Here is a 21,740-nt window from a genome sequence, read left to right as displayed (position 1 = left end):
TTTGCTTCTTTCTGATGTAACTTAAAGTCACATATCATGACTCTAGATGTCTCATTTCTTTATTTAGCATTTAGTAAAGAAAAGAGCCATTTCAATTTTATTTCTCTTCTATCATTCTCATTTAACTGAGGATAAGAACTCATCTACAATAAGCTTGTTGAAAAATTAGAGTTAGAATCCAGGTCTTCTGGCTTCAAGCCTTTCCTAATTTCCTCTATATCAAAATGACTCTTAAATAAAATTTTGATTAAGCTCTCTAGAACTAAGTATCAACAGGAGACAGTATTGGTAATTCATTTAATAAGCATTCATTGATCATTTTCTGTGTGACAAAATGTGTGTTAAGAACTAGAAATATAAAGACAAATTATACAAAGCCCTTGTGTTTGAAGATTTCATTATCTGCTGGAGGATTTATATACCAAATACCATAAGGCGATATCAAGAGATAATGCTTTATAATACTACACTGAGAAATACAATTCTTCAATACTTATGATAAAGTTTTTCATTTTCCTGCTAAGCTCTATCTGTACCCTCCTGCAAGGTGATATTTAAAATTGGTTATGATCTTTCTTGACCATATATCAAAGGCTCATTCATTTTCACTCCAGAAGGTTTTTAGATATTTCTTATTATTTTACGTGCTCAGGAATTTGTTCCAACATTTCTCTTTTTTATTATTTTTTTCTTTATGGCATCTTCTATAATCCTAGCTCAGTTTCCGATTGTATTTGATGTAGTCATTGTCAAGTGCATTTGATCTGCCAATACAAATAGGACTGAGGTGAGCCTGTGGAATATGTGAAACATTTTTTTCCCAATGCCTTCGACCAATTAAGTAGTAAAACACAGTTGTCCTTTTTTGTTTCCTTAGTGACCCGGGAATACATCATAAGTTTTAAAAATTGTTTCAAAAGTGCCTTGAAATTTACTTCTACAATTTACTGTGGATATCCTGCCTTTTCCTTTTTGAGACCACTTCAAATTGAGACTTAAAAAAAAAAAAAACCCAAAAAACAAACCCTAAAGTGCTTGTTTTCTTGGAGCTGATCAGATTAAGCCAATTACAGGAGGATCTCTGAGTTCAGTTGGAAATTAAAGCCAGGTCTGGTTAGTACAAAGATTCATATTTTTAAGAACTATTGTTTCCTTTGGTGCTCCCCCCTCCCATCATCAAGAGATAAAAGATCATTTGGGAAAAATTAAAATGTTTGAAACTCAAATGAATTTATGAAAACATGTTACCTCAGGTCAACAAAAAGGTCAGAGTTAGCTCTCCATCTATAATGAAACTGACTTTAATATTGCACCTAAAAACTGGATGAATTAAGTAAGCATTCCTTGTAAACCTCCAGTCTCTCCAAGGTCAGAAGAATTGGATGAATACTTCCCGTTTAACCTCTCTCCTTTCTCGGATCTGTGTTCTTTTAGTGGGGTTTGGATACTTTATCATTTATAGTTTTGATTTCTTCTCAATCATTTCACTGTTTTTAACTTCTCCTTCACTTGTATTTTTTCTTTGGGCCCTGGTTGTAGAGTCCCTTAAAGTGGAACTTCAGCATTCAAGTGACAGATCCAATTCACTGAAATGTTTCGTACTGATTGATCAGCCCTCACTGGTTACCTTGCTGCTGACACTCAAGGAAGGCTAGTGGAGCCCAGGTGATTGCCCAGCAAACAATTGACTGCTGAGAGGATTGCTTTCTTTTAGAAATACTACTGCGACATGGAAGATATTTTTAAAGATAAGTACAGCACAACATTTTATAAAATGCCAAAGTATTTAAATGCTAAGAAATAATCCTTTCATTGCACTCAATGATGGTTAGAACCTGTAAAGTATTATATCCAACTATAAAATAAAATGTGAAGAGGCTAGATTAAAAATGAATAAATTGATGGAAAATCAGGTAAAGTGATACCGTATTTTTATGCAAATAACGTGTGTCTTTTGCCTTTGTTTGCCGGCTGTGCCCTCCCCCCGGAGGTATTTTCATAGGCACCGTTATGCCAGTTTTTTTTTTTTTACATGTTTCTGTGAAGAAAATTAGCATAGCACACTCAGGAGAATGCGGGGGTGGGGGTGGGGAGGGGGGTGAGGAGCAGATGGCAAAAAATGCAGAAAGTGTGTATTATTTGCATAAAAATACAGTAGATGAAGAGTTGAGTTGCTGAGCCTGGAAAAAAGAAAGAGAAGTGGCACATTAGTGAAAGTGTGTATGAGTGTGTGTTTGGGGGAACTTCAGTGTTTCAGTTGCTAACAAATTTTTTATCTCATAGGTATTCAAACAAAATAATACGTGCTAAAATTTTTATCAAGAGAAAATTGAGATGAGTAAAATAAATACCTTCTTGTGCAACTCAAATATGTTTATTAAAGACTGTCACTATAGATCTATCAATAGCAAATTATAAAATATGATGGGAAATCTTTATTGAAAACAAGTTAACTTGGCCATGTTGGGGGGCTGTGATAAGTAATCTCTAGATGTCTCTTTCAGCTATATTTTTCTGAAAACCAAATGAACTGAAAGAGTTAAATGTATTAAAAAATGGATAGATAGCATATCAAAATCATATTAATGATATTGGTAATTTTTATTAAACTGGCTATGTATTATATGTCAAACACTGCAAAGGTGTTCATAGGTGTTATTTCTATTTCATTGTGTCTTCAGACAAACCTATGGGATAGGTTCTTGCAACATTTCAGGTAGGTCATGGATTTGTGAGAAGGAGCCCACACATATGCTCTGTAAATTTATATTGAATTCCTCTTTAACTTGGATAAGAACATAGAAACATATTGGAAGTGAGATTACCACACAAGGTAGAATACTCTATCTTGTCTTGGCTTTGCCCTTACCTCCCTAATGACGGGCGGCTCCTGGTGATACTGTTCACAAGGGCTATGTCCTATGGGATCTGAGAGAATAGTTCTAGCTATACCACTGTTCTTTTATGTGATTTTGGTCCAAGGAAAATATTTAGGAACCAATATTCCTAAAGTATGGTTTTACAATACTTCATTTTATAGGTGACTAAATTCAGGTACAGTGATCTTAGATAAGATGGCCATGGGTGTTGCGGAAGTAGTGAAGCAGAATTCTAAGCTTGCTCAACCATCTCACAGTGAAGCAAAAACCTATGTGAGCCCAGATACTTGGCTACTTAAGCATGAATTCATGGCACCACAACTCAATCCTTGTCTGTCACCATTACTCTTTAGTAGGCAGAGTTTCTCTTGTCCCTGGATGAAAACTGGCAGGCGCATGGCTCTTCTGATCGGTTTTAGGTAACAGAGAGTTCTAGAGACACATTAAGTCACAAACATAATCTCGATTCAGAAATCGAAATGGCTAGTCCTATGCAATAAACCAAATCACAGACTTGGTGCTAAACCTCTCCTGCCCAGCTTGGTGCTGTTTCGGGCTACGGACCCTTATTGAGAAAGGAAGCTGTTTTGGTTTCTCTATTTCCTCACTTTGAGGGATAAGAGAAAGAGGGCTTTGTCCCATCAAGACATGACAGACTGATTTTTTTCTAGCCTCGGGCGCTTTGTGGGTTCCCCAGAGGTTCCCTGCTGGGCCTCGATTTACTGCGGTTTCTTTATCGCGGAGTCACTTGCAGCTCCTTCCACAGCAGTATGTATTTAACCTCTTTTTGCAGAGGGCCTTCCTTTTTCCCCTCCTGATAACCCTGTTGGGCAGGACCCAAGACAGCTGCATTCTTTCTCTGCCTTTCCTGTTTAGCCCACTACTTGTTCATGGGGAAACACTAACTCACCTTATGCTTTAACACACTGGAATCCTTGAGATGCTACCAATGCAATCACTAGCTTGCCTTCTCTGTCTTCTAGATGTCCTCGATCAGACACCAGTTCTTCATGCCCCCAGCTTTGGGAAACACATAGCAAATGCTCAGGCAACCCTTGAAGACCCTCTCACTAGGATAAATAGGATAAAAAAAAAAAGAGAGAGAAAAGCAGCACTGTCTTCTCCCTCACCCTTGAGGTGTGGTGAGAACTCACAACACCGTGACTGCTGTCTCCAAATAAATACTTTCAACCATTTCTTCAATAGATTCTCTCCCTTCTTTGTTTCATTTCTATATTCTTGATCTGGTTCAAAGTCTTCAGAATCAGAAAAGAGCCTGTGAGGCCACTGCCTTTCCAAAACTGTACATGTCATGATTAGGAACTTCACTTTGGAATTTAATGTCACTTGTCTTTTTTTTGTCTTTTAGTGCCTCATAGAAAGTTGGATTTTACATCAGGTTAAATACACATTTGAGAAGTCCCAGTCAGGGTTTACAATTGTGAGGAACAGAAATCAAATCTGGATGGTTTAAGCCAAAGTGCATATATTGAAAGAATATTGGGGAAAACACAGGATTGTGGGGAAGGCTGAAGGACTTGGGTTGGAACATAGGCAGGAGCAAGGGAGGGTGAGCTGCAGCCAGGACCACAGTCAAAAGGAGACTACAAATCAGAGCAGCACCACTGCTACTGCCCTGGCTGAAATGCTGGCACTGCCTAGTTTATTGTTTCTGTATCTTATGGAGCCATCTGCTCCCAAAAGGGAGCCTATCTTTGCTTTATTAGCTCAATATTCAAAAGCCAGAGCAGGTACCTCTGATTGACTGAACTGACATTATGAATTCCACGTCCTCCATGAAGGGATGCTATAAAAATAAGTATTTGGGATTTTCAGTTTTTGTTCTAGTGGGATGGTTCAGGTATCTGGCAGTGAAAAACAAATGAACACAAGGATTTATGTTCATAGACTTCAGTGACTGTTAGAATTGAAAGAGAACTTCAGAGTCATCTATTAATTTCAATCTCCCTCCCAATTGAGAGTTCCCCTTTAGTGTGTCCTAGAAGATAATCTTAGAGCCTTGACTTTGCAAATAATCAGGGACTTTTTACCCCTCAAGATAATATGTTCTAATACTCTACAATTTTTGTCCAAAAGACTTTATTATGATTTCTAGTTCATGGAATCATTTCTTTTTTGGTTTCCTTTGCCATGGAGTTTGTCTTTATCTAAATGTACTGTAGTTTCTGAATGTCCTGCTTTTGATATGGTGCTCAGACATGGGTACAATATTCTCCACATGGACTGGCAAATGCAGAGGGTATTTATTTCCATTAATTTAACCTGAGATTGCATTGGCTCTTTCATGCAACCATAGCATAATGATGATTCATATTAACCTAGAACATCTAGATATTTTCACATGAACTCCTGACAAAGCTAGTCCTACAACTGGGCCTCTAAACTGAATTATTTATTATTATTTATGTAGACTAAATTTAGGTTTTTACATTTATCCCTCCAACTTTCACTTGTTTGTTTTTATCACAGTGGTCTGGTTTGTCGAGATAGTTTTTGATCTTAGCTTTTTGTCACCTATGATAATAAAAAAAATTATTATCATAATAGGGGTATGATAATAGAATTGTGCCACCTGTTAATTTGTTTGGCACATCTTATCTATATTCATCTAAGTAATTGAAAAATTATTGAAGTGGACAGGGCTACAATAGAGAATGGTGACATTCCACCAGTCTTTCTTTAAGGTTGACACTTTGCTGTTGAGTGGATTTCTTTGAATCACACTATTCAATGATCTTAAAACAAACCTGATCTTGTTAGCATTCTCATAAAACTCATCAATGGCTTCCTTCCCCTTGCCCTTAAAATAAAGATCCGATTCCTTAATATTAGCATTGTCCATTTCCACAGAGGAGCTCTCTCCAACACCATAGACTTTATCAGTTTCCTTTATTGTGTCTTCTCATAGAATCACATTCTATTCTCTTAAAGGTCTGTGTTTGCAATTGTTTTTTTTAATTAGGGTTATAATTTGATCTGACTCTCCCACTAGACTTAAGTTTGATAAAAGCATGGACCAAGTCTGTGTTTGGTCATCATTTTATGATCACAGTGAATAAAGGAAGGGCAGCAGCAGCGAGCCATCTAATGCCTTCACTGCATTCAGGCTCTGCCAGGGTTGGCATTATCATATTTCCCTGTTCTTCTTTTTCCCAAACACTTTCCTAACCCAGGCAGAAATGCTGTTGATGCAATTTGTCCACCCATGAGGAGTCGGGCCTCCAGCTCTGACAGTGATTATAGTCTTTTCAGAGCATATGAGTTCATGTGTAATATTGGCACTTTAAAGGCAAGTTTCAGTGTAGTTCCTCTGGCTCCCAGTCTAAGAAGAACTGTTTGTGGTTTGAGCCCTATGGGGTAGACTGGCAAATCAACTGTGGATCTTTCAGGAGATATTAGTAGTAGCCCATGTAAAGGTCCTTCTTGGTAACATTTGATCCTTGGCAATAAATGAAGCAAGGGCAGGATGAGGCGTTTTATGTGATCATTTTATTTGAGAGCCTATCTCCAGGGTGGGCTCTGGTGTACATTGTGTGACTTCAGGCAAGGGCCATCCCTCAATTGTGTCTACATAGCTTTCATCCATCTTAAAGAATGTTGATATGTAGGTCTTTTCTCCTAAGAGCCAATTAATAAATCTTTCTGGTGATCTGAAATCCATGACCATTTTTGTCTAGTGGTTAGCACCAGACTTTCACAGCTGACAAACAGCTAAAGATTTCTAGGAGAAAAGTCAAGAAAAGGTGGGAAAAGTGAAGCTAGATCTATGTAGTTTCCCTATTAGCAGAGGTTTATCCCTATTTTTCAGATAAGGAAATTAAAACTAGAGAGGTTGAATACATTTCCAATGTTTATACAGCTAATAGGAAAACCTATGATTTCAACCCAGATAATCTCATTTCAGAGACCTCCCTCTTAATCACTCTGCTTAGACTGGTTTTCAAAATTTGACCTTCTGATGTGAAATTCTAGGTGTCAGAGTAAATGTCCAATTTAATTCAGCTTAATTAAATTCAATACTTTTTTTGTTAATTATATATTTAAAGCATTCTATTAAAGTATGAACATACAAAGACAAACAAAAATCCTGGCTCTCATAGAAAAGACTGATATGGAACAGGACGGGAATCTGAATTATCAAAACAATTAAATCAAACTGGCTTACTGTCTGTACGTTATTTTTGAGATAACTGAAAAAGCATCTCAGGACCATTTATATTTGTAGAGATAGGATAACTTAATGGTTATTAGTTATAGCCACTGCTTTGTGTCAGAGACTCATTGTACGAACAACTTAATAACAGGATTATCCAGAATGATTCTCAAAGAACAGAACGTTTGATTGAGTCAATATAACTACAGCCAAATGTCAGATCTATTTGCTGTAAGAAATTCTAAGGCTGTATTTAGGTGGTCTGTTTTGAAATAGGAAAGAATTAATTAATGTTTGATACAAGCCAAATAGACGGTTTGTTTTAAATATCTAATACAATATCATTTTTTGTCTCAAAGTTCCATGGAAGCATTTTTTTTTTTTTTTTGGAAACAAGTTATTACTTAATACCCTAGCATATTTACTAAGATGGTAGTACAGTATCACATTCAGACTTTGTACCTCGCTAGGAACAAAGTAAACATAAATTTAATTACATAAAATTTACATTGTTGGGAATCTTGCTCACCAGTAGACCACTAGAATTATTCATTCTTTCAACAATATTTCTCTCAATAAATACCTACTATATGCCAAACATCAATCTACAATTCGGGAATACAGAAGAGAACAAAATAGGAAAACCCCACATGGAGTTTACATTCTGGTAGAAAATACATTAAACCAGAGATTAAATAAAAAGAGTTTATACTAAACATACAATTTACATGGAATTCTAGAAAATCTGAATTAATATACAGTGACAGGAAGCAGATCAGTGGTTTCATGGAAGTGAGGGAGCTGGGAGGAGGAAAGGATTACAAAGGGGCAGGAGGAATCTTTTAGGATTATGGTTACGTTAATTATTTGATTACCATATTTTTACGAAAATAGTATGCAAGTTCTATTTTTTTTGACAATCATTCCCTTCCCTGCAAGGTATTTTTGTAAGCATGCTATTTTTTTTTTTTTTTTTTGGCAGCAGCATGTATTGTGATGGTGTATGTATTGAGTTGAATATTGTCCTCCTAAACTCAAGTCCACCCAGAGTTCAAGAATATATCCTTCTTTGCAAATGGAGTGTTTGAGTAATCAAGTTAAGATGAGTTCATACTGGATTGTAGTTGTTGCTGAGTCACATCTGACTCTTGGCAACCCCATGTATGCAGAGTAAAGCTGCTCTGTACGGTTTTCGAGGCTCTGACTTTCCAGCAGCAGATTGCCAGTCCTGTCTTCTGAAGTACCTCTGGATGGGTTCAAACCACCAACCTTTTGGCTAGTAGTTGAGTGCTTAACCATTTGCACCACTCAAGGTCTGCATGCTGGATTAGTGGTGCTTAAATCCAATATGACTGGTATTCTTATAAGAAGAGGGAAATCTGGGCAAAGAGACACAGACAAGACAGACATTCAGGGAGAATCCATGTGATGAGAAAGCAATAGATTGGGATGATGTGTCTACAAACCACAGAATGCCAAGGATTTCCAGCAACCACCCACAGCAGGACAGAGGCACGGAACAGATTTCCTCCCAGAACCTCCAGAAGGAACCAAGCTTGCTAACATGTGCATTTCAGACTTTTAGCCTGCAGAATAGTGAGAGATTAAATTTCTGTGTTTTAAGCTACTCAGTTAGTGGTAGTTTGTTATGGCATTCCTTGGAAGCTAATACATTGTACATATATGTCAAAATTCATCAATATGTACACTTTAAATATGTGCAGTTTATTGAACAGCAATTATACCCCAATAAAGCTGAAAGAACCTGAACACAAGTATCTTTAGAATAAATACCACAGTGTTTTCTGAGGAGGTGACATTTTTTCAGAGACATAAAGGAAGCACAGGAGCCCTGGTGGAGTAGTGGTTAAGTGCTACGGCTGCTAACCAAAAGGTTCTCAGTTCAAGTCCACCAGATGCTCCTTGAAAACTCTATGGGACAGTTCTTCTCTGTCCTATAAGGTCACTATGTGTCAGAACTGACTGCAATGTGTTTGGTTTGTTTTTGTTTTTAAAGGAAGCATGGGAGTGAAGCATTTGGATGTCTGGCAGAAAAAGAATCCAGGAAAAGGGAAGAGCAAGGCGAAGTCCCTTAGGCAGAATAATATCACATTTTCAAGGAAGTGGCTAGAGTAGTGTGATCAAAGGCAAGATCACTAGGAAATTGAGCCTGAGACAAAATGAGAGATTAATCATGTTAGGTCCTTGGAAGCTGTAGAAGGGGTTGGCCTTTTATTTTAAGTGTAACAGTAGTCACTGGAGGGTTGTGCACCAGGGAAAGAAGCATTCTCCAGGCTACAGTATGGGGAGTAGACTTGAGAGAGGACAGGACTGGAAACAGGAAGGTGAGTCAAGAAGCTTCTATACAAGAAATGATAGAGACTTGGCTTTGGCCTAAAGCAGTACGTATAGTGAAAAGTGGCCACATTCAGGATATATTTTTAAGTAGAGATGACAAGAGTCAGCTGAGTCTGGAGTTTAGGGGAGAAATCAGGATGATGATTTAAAAAAAAAAAAAAGAAGAAGAAGAAATTTTCAACATATAGAGACATTAAGAGCCATAAGAGGGATTTTTCTGGAGTGCAAATATGATCATGTCACATTTTCTTCCCAAATTAAAATATAATCTCCTCTTTAGCACAAATGACCTTTCATAATCTGCATTATAATCTCTTTGCTTCAAATCTCAACACTATCCCACTGTTCCCTTTGCTTTAGCTATAATCTTCAACTACCTGCCATTGCAGGAACTAATTCTCTCAAGGCATTACATCTGCTACTGCATCTACTTGGAGCGCCTATTACCACTGCCCTTGACCTGATCTCTACCGCTCTCCTTTTGGATCCATGTTTAATACCAGCAAAGCTTCCCTAGCTCTCCTCTCCCCTCTAGCTACTATCTCCTAGCTACCAGTAAGACTGAAGTATCTCTCCAATTCTTCATTCATTCATTCATTCTTTCATTCAACAGTTGCATGTTGAGTGCTGACTATGTATTGAGTACTTTTCTAGAGGCTGAATGCAAGATATTTGATGTGGTCAGCTAATCAAGGTTGTTTTATTATTATACAAAAACCGGTTTTGTTTTTTGTTTTTACATTGACTAATATCAAGCAAATCATCATTTTTACAAAAAAAATATATTTGCACTGTTCATATCTCCACCATAGTTTTCTTCCTCGTTCCCTGTTCATCCCTCATCCCATTCCTGAACCTGATTACAATTTTCAGAGGAATCTTGAACCTGCAGAAAAAAACAGTTGTCGTCAAGTTCATTCTGACTCAAGACGATCCCATGTGCGCCAGGGTAGAACTGTTCTCTGTAGAGTTCTCAATGGCTGATTTTTTGGAAATAGGTCATCAGGCTTTTCTTTGAGGAACCTCTGGGTGGATGCTAACCTCCAACCTTTTGGTTAGTAGCCAGGAGCATTAACCATTTGCACCACGGAGGGACTCTGAGGAATCTTGAGCCTTATCCAAATCCCCAAGGCTTACATTCCAAAGATAAAGGCAGCACACAAGAAGAGGTCAGTGACTGAGACCTCTTAATTAAAATCAGACCCTCAAACATTTTACGGATTGTCATAGGCAAGCTATTTATAATGCAGTGACAATATACATTTTGAAGGTAGAATACCAGTCTAATGATGAACATTGACAGACAGAATAATGTTGGAAAATTGAAATATTTTGGTCTCTCTTTCTCCCTTTTCCTCACTTGCAAAATATCCCCAGGAAGAAAATAAATTTAAAGAAAGTGTATTCATGAATTCCTACTCTAAATACTGATTCATACCATCAAGAAAATAATCAGACCTTTTCAAAGATGAAAAAATTCTTCATGTTCTTTGGAAAGCTCATTGTTTTTAGTAGCTGTGGTGAACAAATCACATAGAGTATGGAAAAATAATTGTCCTAAGGAGGTTGCTGCCAACCAGAAAAACCAAACCTGTTGCTGTCGAGTCAATTCTAACTCATAGTGACCCTATAGGACAGAGTGGAACTACCCCATACAGTTTCCAAGGAGCACCTGGTGGATTTGAACTGCCAGCCTTTCGGTTAGCAGCCATAGCTCTTAACCCTTACGCCACCAGGGTTTCTGGAGGAGGCTGCAGTTGTTAAAATATCCCCTTCTTTATCCTCACCACTAATTAAGCTTTTGGAATCGTGATATGACATACGTCCCTCTGGATACTAGATGTAAAGGGGAGGCATAAGATTTTAATTAACAGATTTTCAACCCTCGTCATTGTTAGGAACTGTGATTATCATGTACTGAACATCAAGAAAATATTAGTCTGAATTTTTATCCTCTTTTATGCCATCCATTGTGACATTTTAAATGACTATCCATATTACTATATATTATTATATTTAATAAGCTAGTGATATATTTAAAATATATGATTCATATATTACAGGAGAGGAACAAAAAGATTTACTAGTGTTACTCAGTAGAGCAAACTAAACACCAGGACCATTTAAAATTTTTTTTCCTGGCCATTCCTGGAAGTATCCCTTCAAGGGCAGCATTTTCTCACTGAAATAACAAGAACAACAATGCTGGCCCTGTTGCTGAATTATGTCTAATACATTTAGTCAGTTTATTCTTCCAAGAAAAAGTTGGGAAGGTAGGCAATGTAGTGCCACCATCAGAGCAGGTCCAATTAAAATAAGGAGGAAAAAAATAAGTCAACATCTCAAGCCTTAATCTTTGTGTTGACTGGCCATAGGCCATTGAGATGCATGTGATTTCTAGGTACTAACTTTTCACTGACACATTGAATTTCAAATGGACAGATTACAGGGAGAACAAAAGGAATTACCTCAAAAGTAATGAGAGTTTCAGGTCTCCAAAGCATAGAAGAAATATAGGGTGTTAGGAAAATTCATGAAGAAGCCTATAATATAATGCAAACATGGGATATCCATTGTCTTGGCTAATGTTTTACTTTGTTAATAGGTCAATCCTTATCAAACAATTACACAAGTCTAGAAGAAACCTGTGCCAAAGCCTTCCTCCTCTCACATGTGAAAAGCTGAACAAAACCTTTAACCCTTTGTTACTAAATAAACTGGAAGGAACTTTCACATTTCCTGGATGATGCAGTGTGTTCTAGAGCTTCTGAAATAGACCAGAGCAGCTTTCTGTTGGAGAGGATGACCCTGGATTGCCACCTGCACTGCTACTGGAAAAAGATTGGTGAGCTCATAACCTTTACTCAAGGCTCATGTTTGGGTCATGTTACCATAGTAATTAAAATCAAATCCCTTCTGTGAACACTTTAATAATGATTCCATGTTACTAGGAAACCAAAACTAGTGGGGAAAATAGTCCTTCATACTGGCTAAATAAAAGAATGCTATTTTTGTTTTGACAGCAAGTGGCAGAGAAGTTGACTATAATTGAGCCACACAGACTATATTATTATAACTTAATTGATCAGCCCTGTGTGAGAGAAAAAAAGTCAATTCTATAGTGCAATAGAGCTGATGGTTTAAAAAATGGAATTGACTTGCACATTAGCTGGATTGACTAATTGGACTTTTTTTTCCCTCCATTGTGTGAATGGTTTTTAAAACCGAAGACTCCAATATAGGGGAACATGAAGAACACCATTAAGGAAAAAGATCATTTAACTAATGAAATAATGCTTATCTTCCTGGTATCTAGCTAAACAACCTTGATTTGCTTTGGGATCATACTGGTCATGAGCACACTGACGTTATGGAGAGGAAAGAAATAAAAATCTTCATAAGGAAACCTACCAGGGAAGCTTTTGTATTCTTTTGGGCTGTTAAAGTTATCGTATTGGGTAAATCTGGGACATTTAACAAAAGCAAAACGGATAATAATTAAAATAATATGAGCCATGTTTTCCGCTAGGTGATTTGATTCTAACTCACAGTGATCCCCTGTGTGTCAGAGTAAAACTGTGCTTCATAGAGTTTTCAATGGCTGATTTTTCAGAAGTACATCACCAGGCTTTTCTTCTCAGGTCCCTCTGGGTGGACTTGAACCTCCAATTTTTCATTTAGCAACCTAGTGATTTAACCATTTGCACTACCTACAGACTCATTCCAATGACTCCATCTGAAGTCTGTTCTGATGTAAGTAGAATACCTATTTTTTTTTAGTATTCATTATTATTGCCTTTTATTATCAGTATATTTATAAACCCAATTTTTATTTGTCTCTAGGGGTTGGAAACATTACATATAAACACAGATATATTTTAACATTGTATATAGTGCATGTGGGAGAAAGACGTGGCAGCCTGCTTCCATAAAGATTATATCCTTGGAAACCCAATGGGGCAGCTCTACTCTGTCCTACAGGGTCACTGGGTTGACTTATCACCAGTGGGTTTGGTTTTTATGTAGTACATATTACTAATGATAAGATGTACCAAAAAAAAAAAAAAAATAGATGATCGTAAGTGCAGTTCATCTTAACTCGAATACATCATAAGTCAGGGAATACCTGTATGTACATATATTTACATATCTATATATGAATATATATCAGCATTTATATATGTATGTGTGTATGTATGGAAACCCTGGTGGTGTAGTGGTTAAGTGCTATGGCTGCTAACCAAAAGGTTGGTAGTTTCCCTGGAGACTCTATGGGGCAGTTCTACTCTGTCGCATAGGGTCTCCATGAGTCGGAATTGACTCGAAGGCAGTGGGTTTGGTTTTTGGGTGTGTGTGTGTGTGTGTGTATTTTTATATATGATGTTATAGCACAATGTACTAGAGACTGAGGAATACTGTGGTTCTGATGCTAATTTACCACATGGTCTTTTTACATCTTTGGTTTTTGGTTTCAAGTGTTCAAAATTGGAACAACTTGTCACTGAATAATGTTTAAAACTATATGAGTTTGTTGGCTTAGAGTAGCTGTCAAATTATACGACAAAGCAAGGCCAAGGGAAAAACACACCCCAGGAGAGAGAACAGGTTCCAAATGGTGAGAAAAGGGGTTGAGAAGGGCATGCATATTTCTCGAGCTGTGGTGGAACTTTCTGAATAGTGAAAGAAAGGACAAGTATCTCAGTTTCATCTGCTTTGCTCTGCACTGTTCAGTATATATATAGAGAGAGAGAGAGTTTGATGACAAAGGCCTTTCTTGTTCTACCCTTCCTCCCTCTCTCTGCAAAATTTTAGGAGGCATCAGTATTGTAGAAACCAGTCAGTGGAACTCAAAGGCCCTATTTGAAAATAAACAGACATGTCACTAAATGTATGCATGGAGGGCCCTTGACCGTGTTTATCTACAATGATGCTTTCTATAGCATTCCAAGCAAACTCAACACTGAGACCACCGAGGCACTCTGTTTCACATAGGAAAGCACTGTTGACGTTTGTCTTTATTCCCCTTTCTCAGTTGAGACAAAATCCAGACATTTGGGGGCTTGGGAAAATACCATGTGTGGTTTGTTTTAATGCATTCTCTTCTAGGGTTCTGCTGCCAGCCTTTCCTGCTGCCTCTTTTCTCCCCCCATCAGCACCCCTCCCGAGGCATGTGCTAGAGAGCCAAATACCATAAGAAGTACCAGGAAAATGCTCTTTCTGACGGCATGGGAAAAGCAAACAGAATGGAGGCCAACTTTACCATAACCTCAGGTCGAGACTTCTGAAGAAGGCAGATGTAAGCAGGGTCGAATACTAAAGGAAGGGCATTGCTGCTTTCCAATAGGAAACGCTTAAGGTAATGTCTCTCATTGCATTTCACATTGTTAAAATGAATTTCTCCAGAGAAACTTGTCAGAAATTATATTGTCAAGAGTAAGTACATAGATGTTTTAACCTTTTTTTCCAGAAAATTATTAAATTATTAATTGCTTATTTGTGTTTGAGGCAGTCTTGCAGTTGTGAAGGAGGCCACTCCTTTCTTCCTGCTCGATAGAATTACCACATTATATTGTCATTATCTTTGTCCATGCCTGTCTTGGGGCAGGAAGGGGACCATTCCACCTTCTTTTCACTAACCCAAGGCATGTTCGATGGTTTATAAAGCTTTGGATTGTGCGTTTTCCTTGGCAATGACCATTTACGATTTTGTGTTATATTTGCTCATGTGTATGTTTGTCTTTTCCTCCTACAAGTTCTTCTTCTCAAGGCCAGGGCACTTTTTGAAATCATCTTATATGCTCCATTAAGTCATCCTTAGTATCCTGCAGAGACCAGACACTGAATATTATTTGAGAAGAAAATGAAAAATTCTGATGGAGCTTCAATTAAGCAGTTGAAAAATTTCATTGACTTTTGAGATATACATTTTGGAATCTTTTTGAAATGGGTCATAACTGAATGATAAGAGAATGGATGAGTTATCCAATAGGGGATATTTAAAAAAAAAAAAAAAAACTAAAGAAAAATTATGGCCAAATTGACACTTTGGTATAGGAGAGCAGAGTGGTGCAGCAATTACTTTTCCTCTCCCAAATTCCCATGGACACATCCAATATTATATTAAAATGAGAGTAAAATCTACATCAGCAACATAACTAGAAAGTAACGATGAACGCTGCAACCTATAAAAAATTGAAAGCATTGTCATTATACTGGAAACAATTCAACTGTTTCGATGGTATTAAAACAGTTCGATTCTGACTCATAGCAACTCCATGTGTGTCAGAATAGAACTGTGCTCTATAGGGTTTTCAATGGCTGATTTTTCAGAAGTAGACCTTTCTTCTGAGGTGCCTCTGGGCAGACTTGAAACAGTCAACATTTCTGTTAGCAGAGTTAACAGCACCATTCAGGAACTCCTTTGATGATATTAGATTAATGGAAATCATCGTCCTGGAAGACTGATACCTGACCCTGGCATTTCTGATGAAGAGTGGAATCTGAACTTAAGGGACCCCCTAGGGATCCACCTAAGTTAGAAAGGGTGCAAGCTAGAGGCAAGAATGTACAGAGTGTCGGAAGAAGACTCATTCCATGGGCTCTGCCTATCCAGTGTTGGCTCGCAGCAGTGTGTTGATGTTTTAAAGCATATTATTGACAATTGAGCCAACCTTGAGTATAGAACTGAGCACTACAAGAGACCATTTTGAAGGCATCCTATTTTTACAAGTAGCACATGTTGCAGGTTATATTTCATTTACTCAAACTTAGAGAAGAAGAAGATCTGCAATTCTTCAGCCTAGACTTAAAATTTCATACAAAACGTGCTGAGTTCTCTTACAGAGTTTTTAATATCCTAGCCAAAAAAGTTCATGGAGGTACCTCCAGGTTTAGACCAAAAGGATAAATTATCTGCAAATAGACTCCCCCTGGGAGATACGGGAGCCCTGGTGGTGCTGTGGTTAAGCATTTGGCCGCAGCCAAAAGGTCAGCAGTTTGAATCCACCAGCTGAGCTGCTCCTTGGAAACCCTATGGGGCAATTCTACTCTGTCACATAGGGTTGCTATGAGCCGGAATTGACTCAACGGCAATGGGTTTGTTTTTTGGATAGACAACATTTGTGGAACAGTAGGGAAGGAGGGAGAGCATTAGGAAGAACCATGGCCTGAAGCTTAGGAATGGCATTGCTTACATTACATCCAAAGAATTTGACTTTCATTTTAGAAGACGAAGTGGATTTTCTGTTATTGTTGTTGCTGTACATTGTTGTTGAGTCGAAGACTCCATCTTATGACCATCTTATGTAGAACAGAATGAAACAGAATGACCTCGTCCTGTGTCATTCTCGCCATCACCAGCATGTTTGAGTCCATCATTGTGGCTATTGTGCCAGTCTATGTCATGGAGTGTCTCTTGTGCCCTCACTGGCTCTCTACTTCGTCAAACATGATGCCTTTCTGTATAGTGTCCAAAGCAAGCAAGTCAGATAATGTTCTGTTGTGATCCACAAGGTTTGCATTGGCTGATTTTTGGAAGTATATCACCAGGCCTTTCTTCCTAGCCTGTCTTAGCCTGGAAGCTTTAGTGAAGCCTGTCCACCATGGATGATCTTGCTGGAATTTGAAATACCAGTGACATAGCTTCCAGCATCATAGTGACAAGCAAGCCACCATAGTATGACAAATTGACAGACAGGTGGTGAGGGCTTCCTGTTAGAAATAATATCCAAAACCAAAACCGAGCCCAGTGCCATCGAGTTGATTCCGACTCCTAGTGACCCTATAGGGCAGAGTTGAACTGCCCCATAGAGCTTCCAAGGAGCACCTGGTAGATTCGAACTGCCAACTCTTTGGTTTGCAGCTGTAGCACTTAACCACTATGCCGCCAGGGTTTCCAGAAATAATATACATAAAAAATAAAATTTTTACTTAATTTCTTTATTTATAAATAATATAAGTAGTATTAATTTAAAGAATAGAGAGCCTTTAACTTCTTTCTTTATGCTTCTGTGTTTTCAATTACTTTTACTGAGCATGTATTACATTTTGTAATTTAAAAATAAGATTTTAATGTTTGAAGAGTGCACTTTTTAAAATGACTCAAAAAGCTGGGAAAAAAATACAAATCCAAAGGAAAAAAAAAGATAGAAACTAAAACAGTTTATATAAAGAAAACCCACAAACTCATATAAAAAAAAAACTCACTAAGATTCTAATAATAAGAATCAAGACTACACAGTTTACAAAAGAGAAAATGCAAATAGCTTATATGTGTATGAGATACTGTTTCAACTTACTACAGACTAAAGAAATGCAAGTATCAGAGTAATCAGATGCGTATTTTTCTTATCAGATTGACAGAATTTTTTTAAACTTAATTCTCAATGCTGCCAAGACAATGGTGACTTGGGCTTTCTCACACAATGTCAAGATGATTGTACATCCATTTAAATGCAACGCCGATATGATCGTAAATACATTTAAACTTTCTGGAAAGCAGTTTGGCAATATGTATCAAGATGTTTAAACATGTTTTTATTCTTTTACAGAGTGATTCCACTTCTAGGAAATCATGATAAAGAAATGTTCTAAAATATGGATAGATGTTTTTGCCAAAGTTTTTATCAACATGTTCGACACTAGAGAAATTATTAAGATATGATATCTCCATAGGATGGCATATTATGCAGAAATTAAAATAATATTTACCAAGGTATTTTAATGACATGGGAAAATGAAAATGACGTGACTTTTTTATGAAAAAAGTAGTACTAAAACCATATTAGTATCATCTCAGAGAGAGAGAGAAACAGAGACAGATAAAACAGAAAGAGTAGCTGAAGGAAGTGCACCAAGATATTTATTATGACACTTTTGATTACTGGGGTAATAATAATCTTTAGCTTCTTTCTTTTATAAAATATGTATCTTTCAAATTGTTTCCAAGACCCAAAAAGAATACAAAATTTAGTTTTAAAAAACAAAAACTTTTTACTTGAGGTAAAGATCCTGCCGCCACTGCTGGCCACACCATTATTAAATGTTTCAAGTTTAACTCAGTTGCCCCAGGAAGTATGAAAGGAAAAATCACAATCGCTTGGCGATCCCAGAGTGTTACCCAGGTGGTAGCATGTTCATGGAGCAGGCATGGTGGTGACAGTGATAGTTACTAAGAGACTCGCCCATAACAAAAAGAAATTTTGGAGAGAAGGGTTGGAACTACATGGTGTTGAATGATCCTTCCCTCACAGATGCTCTCTCCAGATGACCTTGAATTGTTATTAAAAAATGAAATTAAGGTTTTCCTACCTTTAAAGTGTTGGGATTTTGGTAACTGCATAGAAGGAAGGTAGATGGTTGTGACAAGATATGGTGATAAGGGGTGTAGTTCTCATATTCCCCACAGGAAAAAAATCAGAGTCAGTAGCAAAGTTCTAACATTGTTAGGAGGAACATAGAGAATGACAGAGGAGAAAATGTCCTTAAAAACTGTCTACCTTAATGATGGGAAAATCTATACAATTAAGAGTTATCCCTAATCAATTTCTCCTAAGTGCTTGACAGACTACCAATCTTCTTCTTGTGAAGAATATGGACTATACCATGGACTGCCAGAAGAATGAACAAATCTGTCTTGGAAGGAGTACAACCAGAGTGCTTCTTAGAAGCGAGGGTAGTGGGACTTTGTCTCAAGTATTTGGACATGTTATCAGAAGGGACCAGTCCTTGAAAAGGGCATCATGCTTTGTAAAGTAGATGGTCAGCGAAAAAGAGGAAGACACTCAACAAGATGGATTGGCACAGTGGCTACAACAATGGGCTCAAATGTAGTAACGATTGTCGGGATGGTGCAGGACCAGGCAGTGTTTTGTTCTTTTGTACATAGGGTTTCTATAAGTTGGAATGGACATGATGGCACCTAACAACAACAAATGATATTGCCTGGGTTTACATCCCAGATCTGCTGCTTACTAGCTGTCTAATTTTGGGGAATTTACCATATCTCTCAGTTTCAGTTTCATTATCTAAAATATGGGGATGATAATAGCTCCTACCTTATAGAAAGATTGATGGCTACTAGAATAACTATTTGTAAAGTGCTTACAACAATGCCTGACATGTGCAAAGTTCTATGCAAAAGCTTTTTGAATAAATAAAAATTTACTTCCTAGTAACATTTGAATTTTTAATTTTTTTTTCTTAGCTTGGCTAATCAAATACAAAGAATTCTCTGCAGCTTCTTGAAATACAGATCAAATTATAAATGAGTTTAAAACTTTTCAATGGGTTCCTTATCGTTCTTATAGTAGACCAAATTCTTTTATCTAGAAGAAGACTACACTCCGATTAGCCCTCTATATTCTCAGTTTATATCATTATTAATAGTGCTCTTTTTACTCTTAAATGTGTCCTGTGTGGGTGCCATATTACACCACCACCCTATTTCTATGGTCTACAAAGCTGGCCTGGCCTCAATATGACTGCCCAGCCTCAGTTTCAACTTTACTATTCTCTTTGATGCAGACACTCTGGCCTTCTTTTAGACCCTTTTATTTATTAGACTCCCTCCCAACATAAAGCTTGGGAATTTTTTGTGGGTGGGTGGTAATATCGTGTGTTGCTGTGGTGAGTGATGTTGAAGCTGAGCACAAAGAAATGCAGGACAGAATCCTTTTTATTCATTACCTTTGGTTGGCTTTGGAGACAAGATATACTGCTTGAGTTAAGGGCAAGTGGGGCAAGAGGGCAGAAGAGTCAGGCTACAATGGAAAGCAAAGGGCTACACACATTCCCTGAATAAAAAAACAGGCAAACAAAAAACCCTGTTGCCGTGGAGTAGATTCCCATTGATAGGAACCCTATAAGACAGAGTAGAACTGCCCCGTAGGGTTTCCAAAGAGCAACTAGTGGATTTGAACTGCCGACCTTCTGGTTAGCAGCCTGAACTCTTAACTCTTAACAATACAGGTATGAAAATTAGTACAGCATCACCAAGGGTTTTGTGTGTAGATATGTTAACAGGGACACATATGAATAAATTATGGTGAGGTCTTAGCAATTCAGGTAGTGGAAAGGAGTGGTAAGGAAGGAAAGAAGAAGCCAGAACTGTGGGAGGTAGAAAAACTGACCTTTTATCTAGGTAGGCTGGCTCTAATAAGCACAGCAGTGTGATCACTTGCACAGAGCACAATGCGTATGAGATTTCAGACATAGTTCAAGCTTCTGTGAATATACAAAATGATCAGTGGTGGTGCGGATAGTATACCATTTAGAAGGTAGAGTCATAGAGACAGTATGTTATGGTAATGGTGGAACTCTATCCATTCACAGAAACAGACACAGGATACAGAACCCAGCCTAGTGGGTAAGGACTAGAAACAATCTGGGCTCAAGGCAAGTCTTCAGCCCTTATGCGGAACAATCTTGCCAGGCAGGCATGTAAGGCAGGAGTTTGTGCCTGAGTCACAGATACCCAGAATCCTGAGAGCCAAGGATAGATTTGGTACCTAGAATTATGTGTCATGGTCAACAAGATCTAATTTCAAGAGCCATTAGAAATGAAGTGTGAGGCTCCTGATTCACTTAATTCCCCAGTTTGGAATAGATCTGGACTCGTAGAACTGGACCATAGATCCTACTGAGGGGATCTGGTTAAGAAAAATAAAGGAACAAAGGCAGGGACTGGCAACTAAGCAAAGTAAAAGGGGGCAGAGTCCCGGGAAGCTCTGAGTTAAGGGAAAGTATCTAACAGTGACTTCCTCTCACCTAAACTAGAAATTTATAACTTGTAGAAACTCAGCAACTGAAGGTGAACTACTTTTGATCCTATATTCCTTTGTTTTATTATTTAAATGAAAAATTATTTGCTATGAATGCAAAACAGAAAAGCTAAGTCTTTTTTTCCAGTATCATCACAATCGTTTTTAAGCACAATATTAAGAGATAGGATAAAATAAACAGTGCTTTTTGAACAGATGTTTTTGCTACTCTGCCTGGGAACAGCTGATATATGTGAAGGCCTAGTCTAAGACCCAGTTCAACAATAATATTTTAGTTGGACCAAATACTCATGTGATTTACACCTAACATTGCCCTTAACTCTGACTGAAAGCCAAATGTTAGCCAAAAGAAAAGAAAAGAAAAGAAACCTAACGTAATTTCCTGGTTCTGAGCAGCATAAAAAAACTTACAAAAACTAGAGACATAAAAAATCAAACCCATTGCAGTTGAGTCAATTCCAACCTGTAGCCAACCCTATAGAACAGACTAGAATTGCCCCATAGGGCTTCCAAGGCTGTAATCTTTATAGAAGTAGATGGCCACATCTT

This window comes from Elephas maximus, chromosome 15 (assembly GCF_024166365.1).
Source record: "Elephas maximus indicus isolate mEleMax1 chromosome 15, mEleMax1 primary haplotype, whole genome shotgun sequence".
Taxonomy (NCBI): domain Eukaryota; kingdom Metazoa; phylum Chordata; class Mammalia; order Proboscidea; family Elephantidae; genus Elephas; species Elephas maximus.
This window is presented reverse-complemented; position numbering follows the sequence as displayed.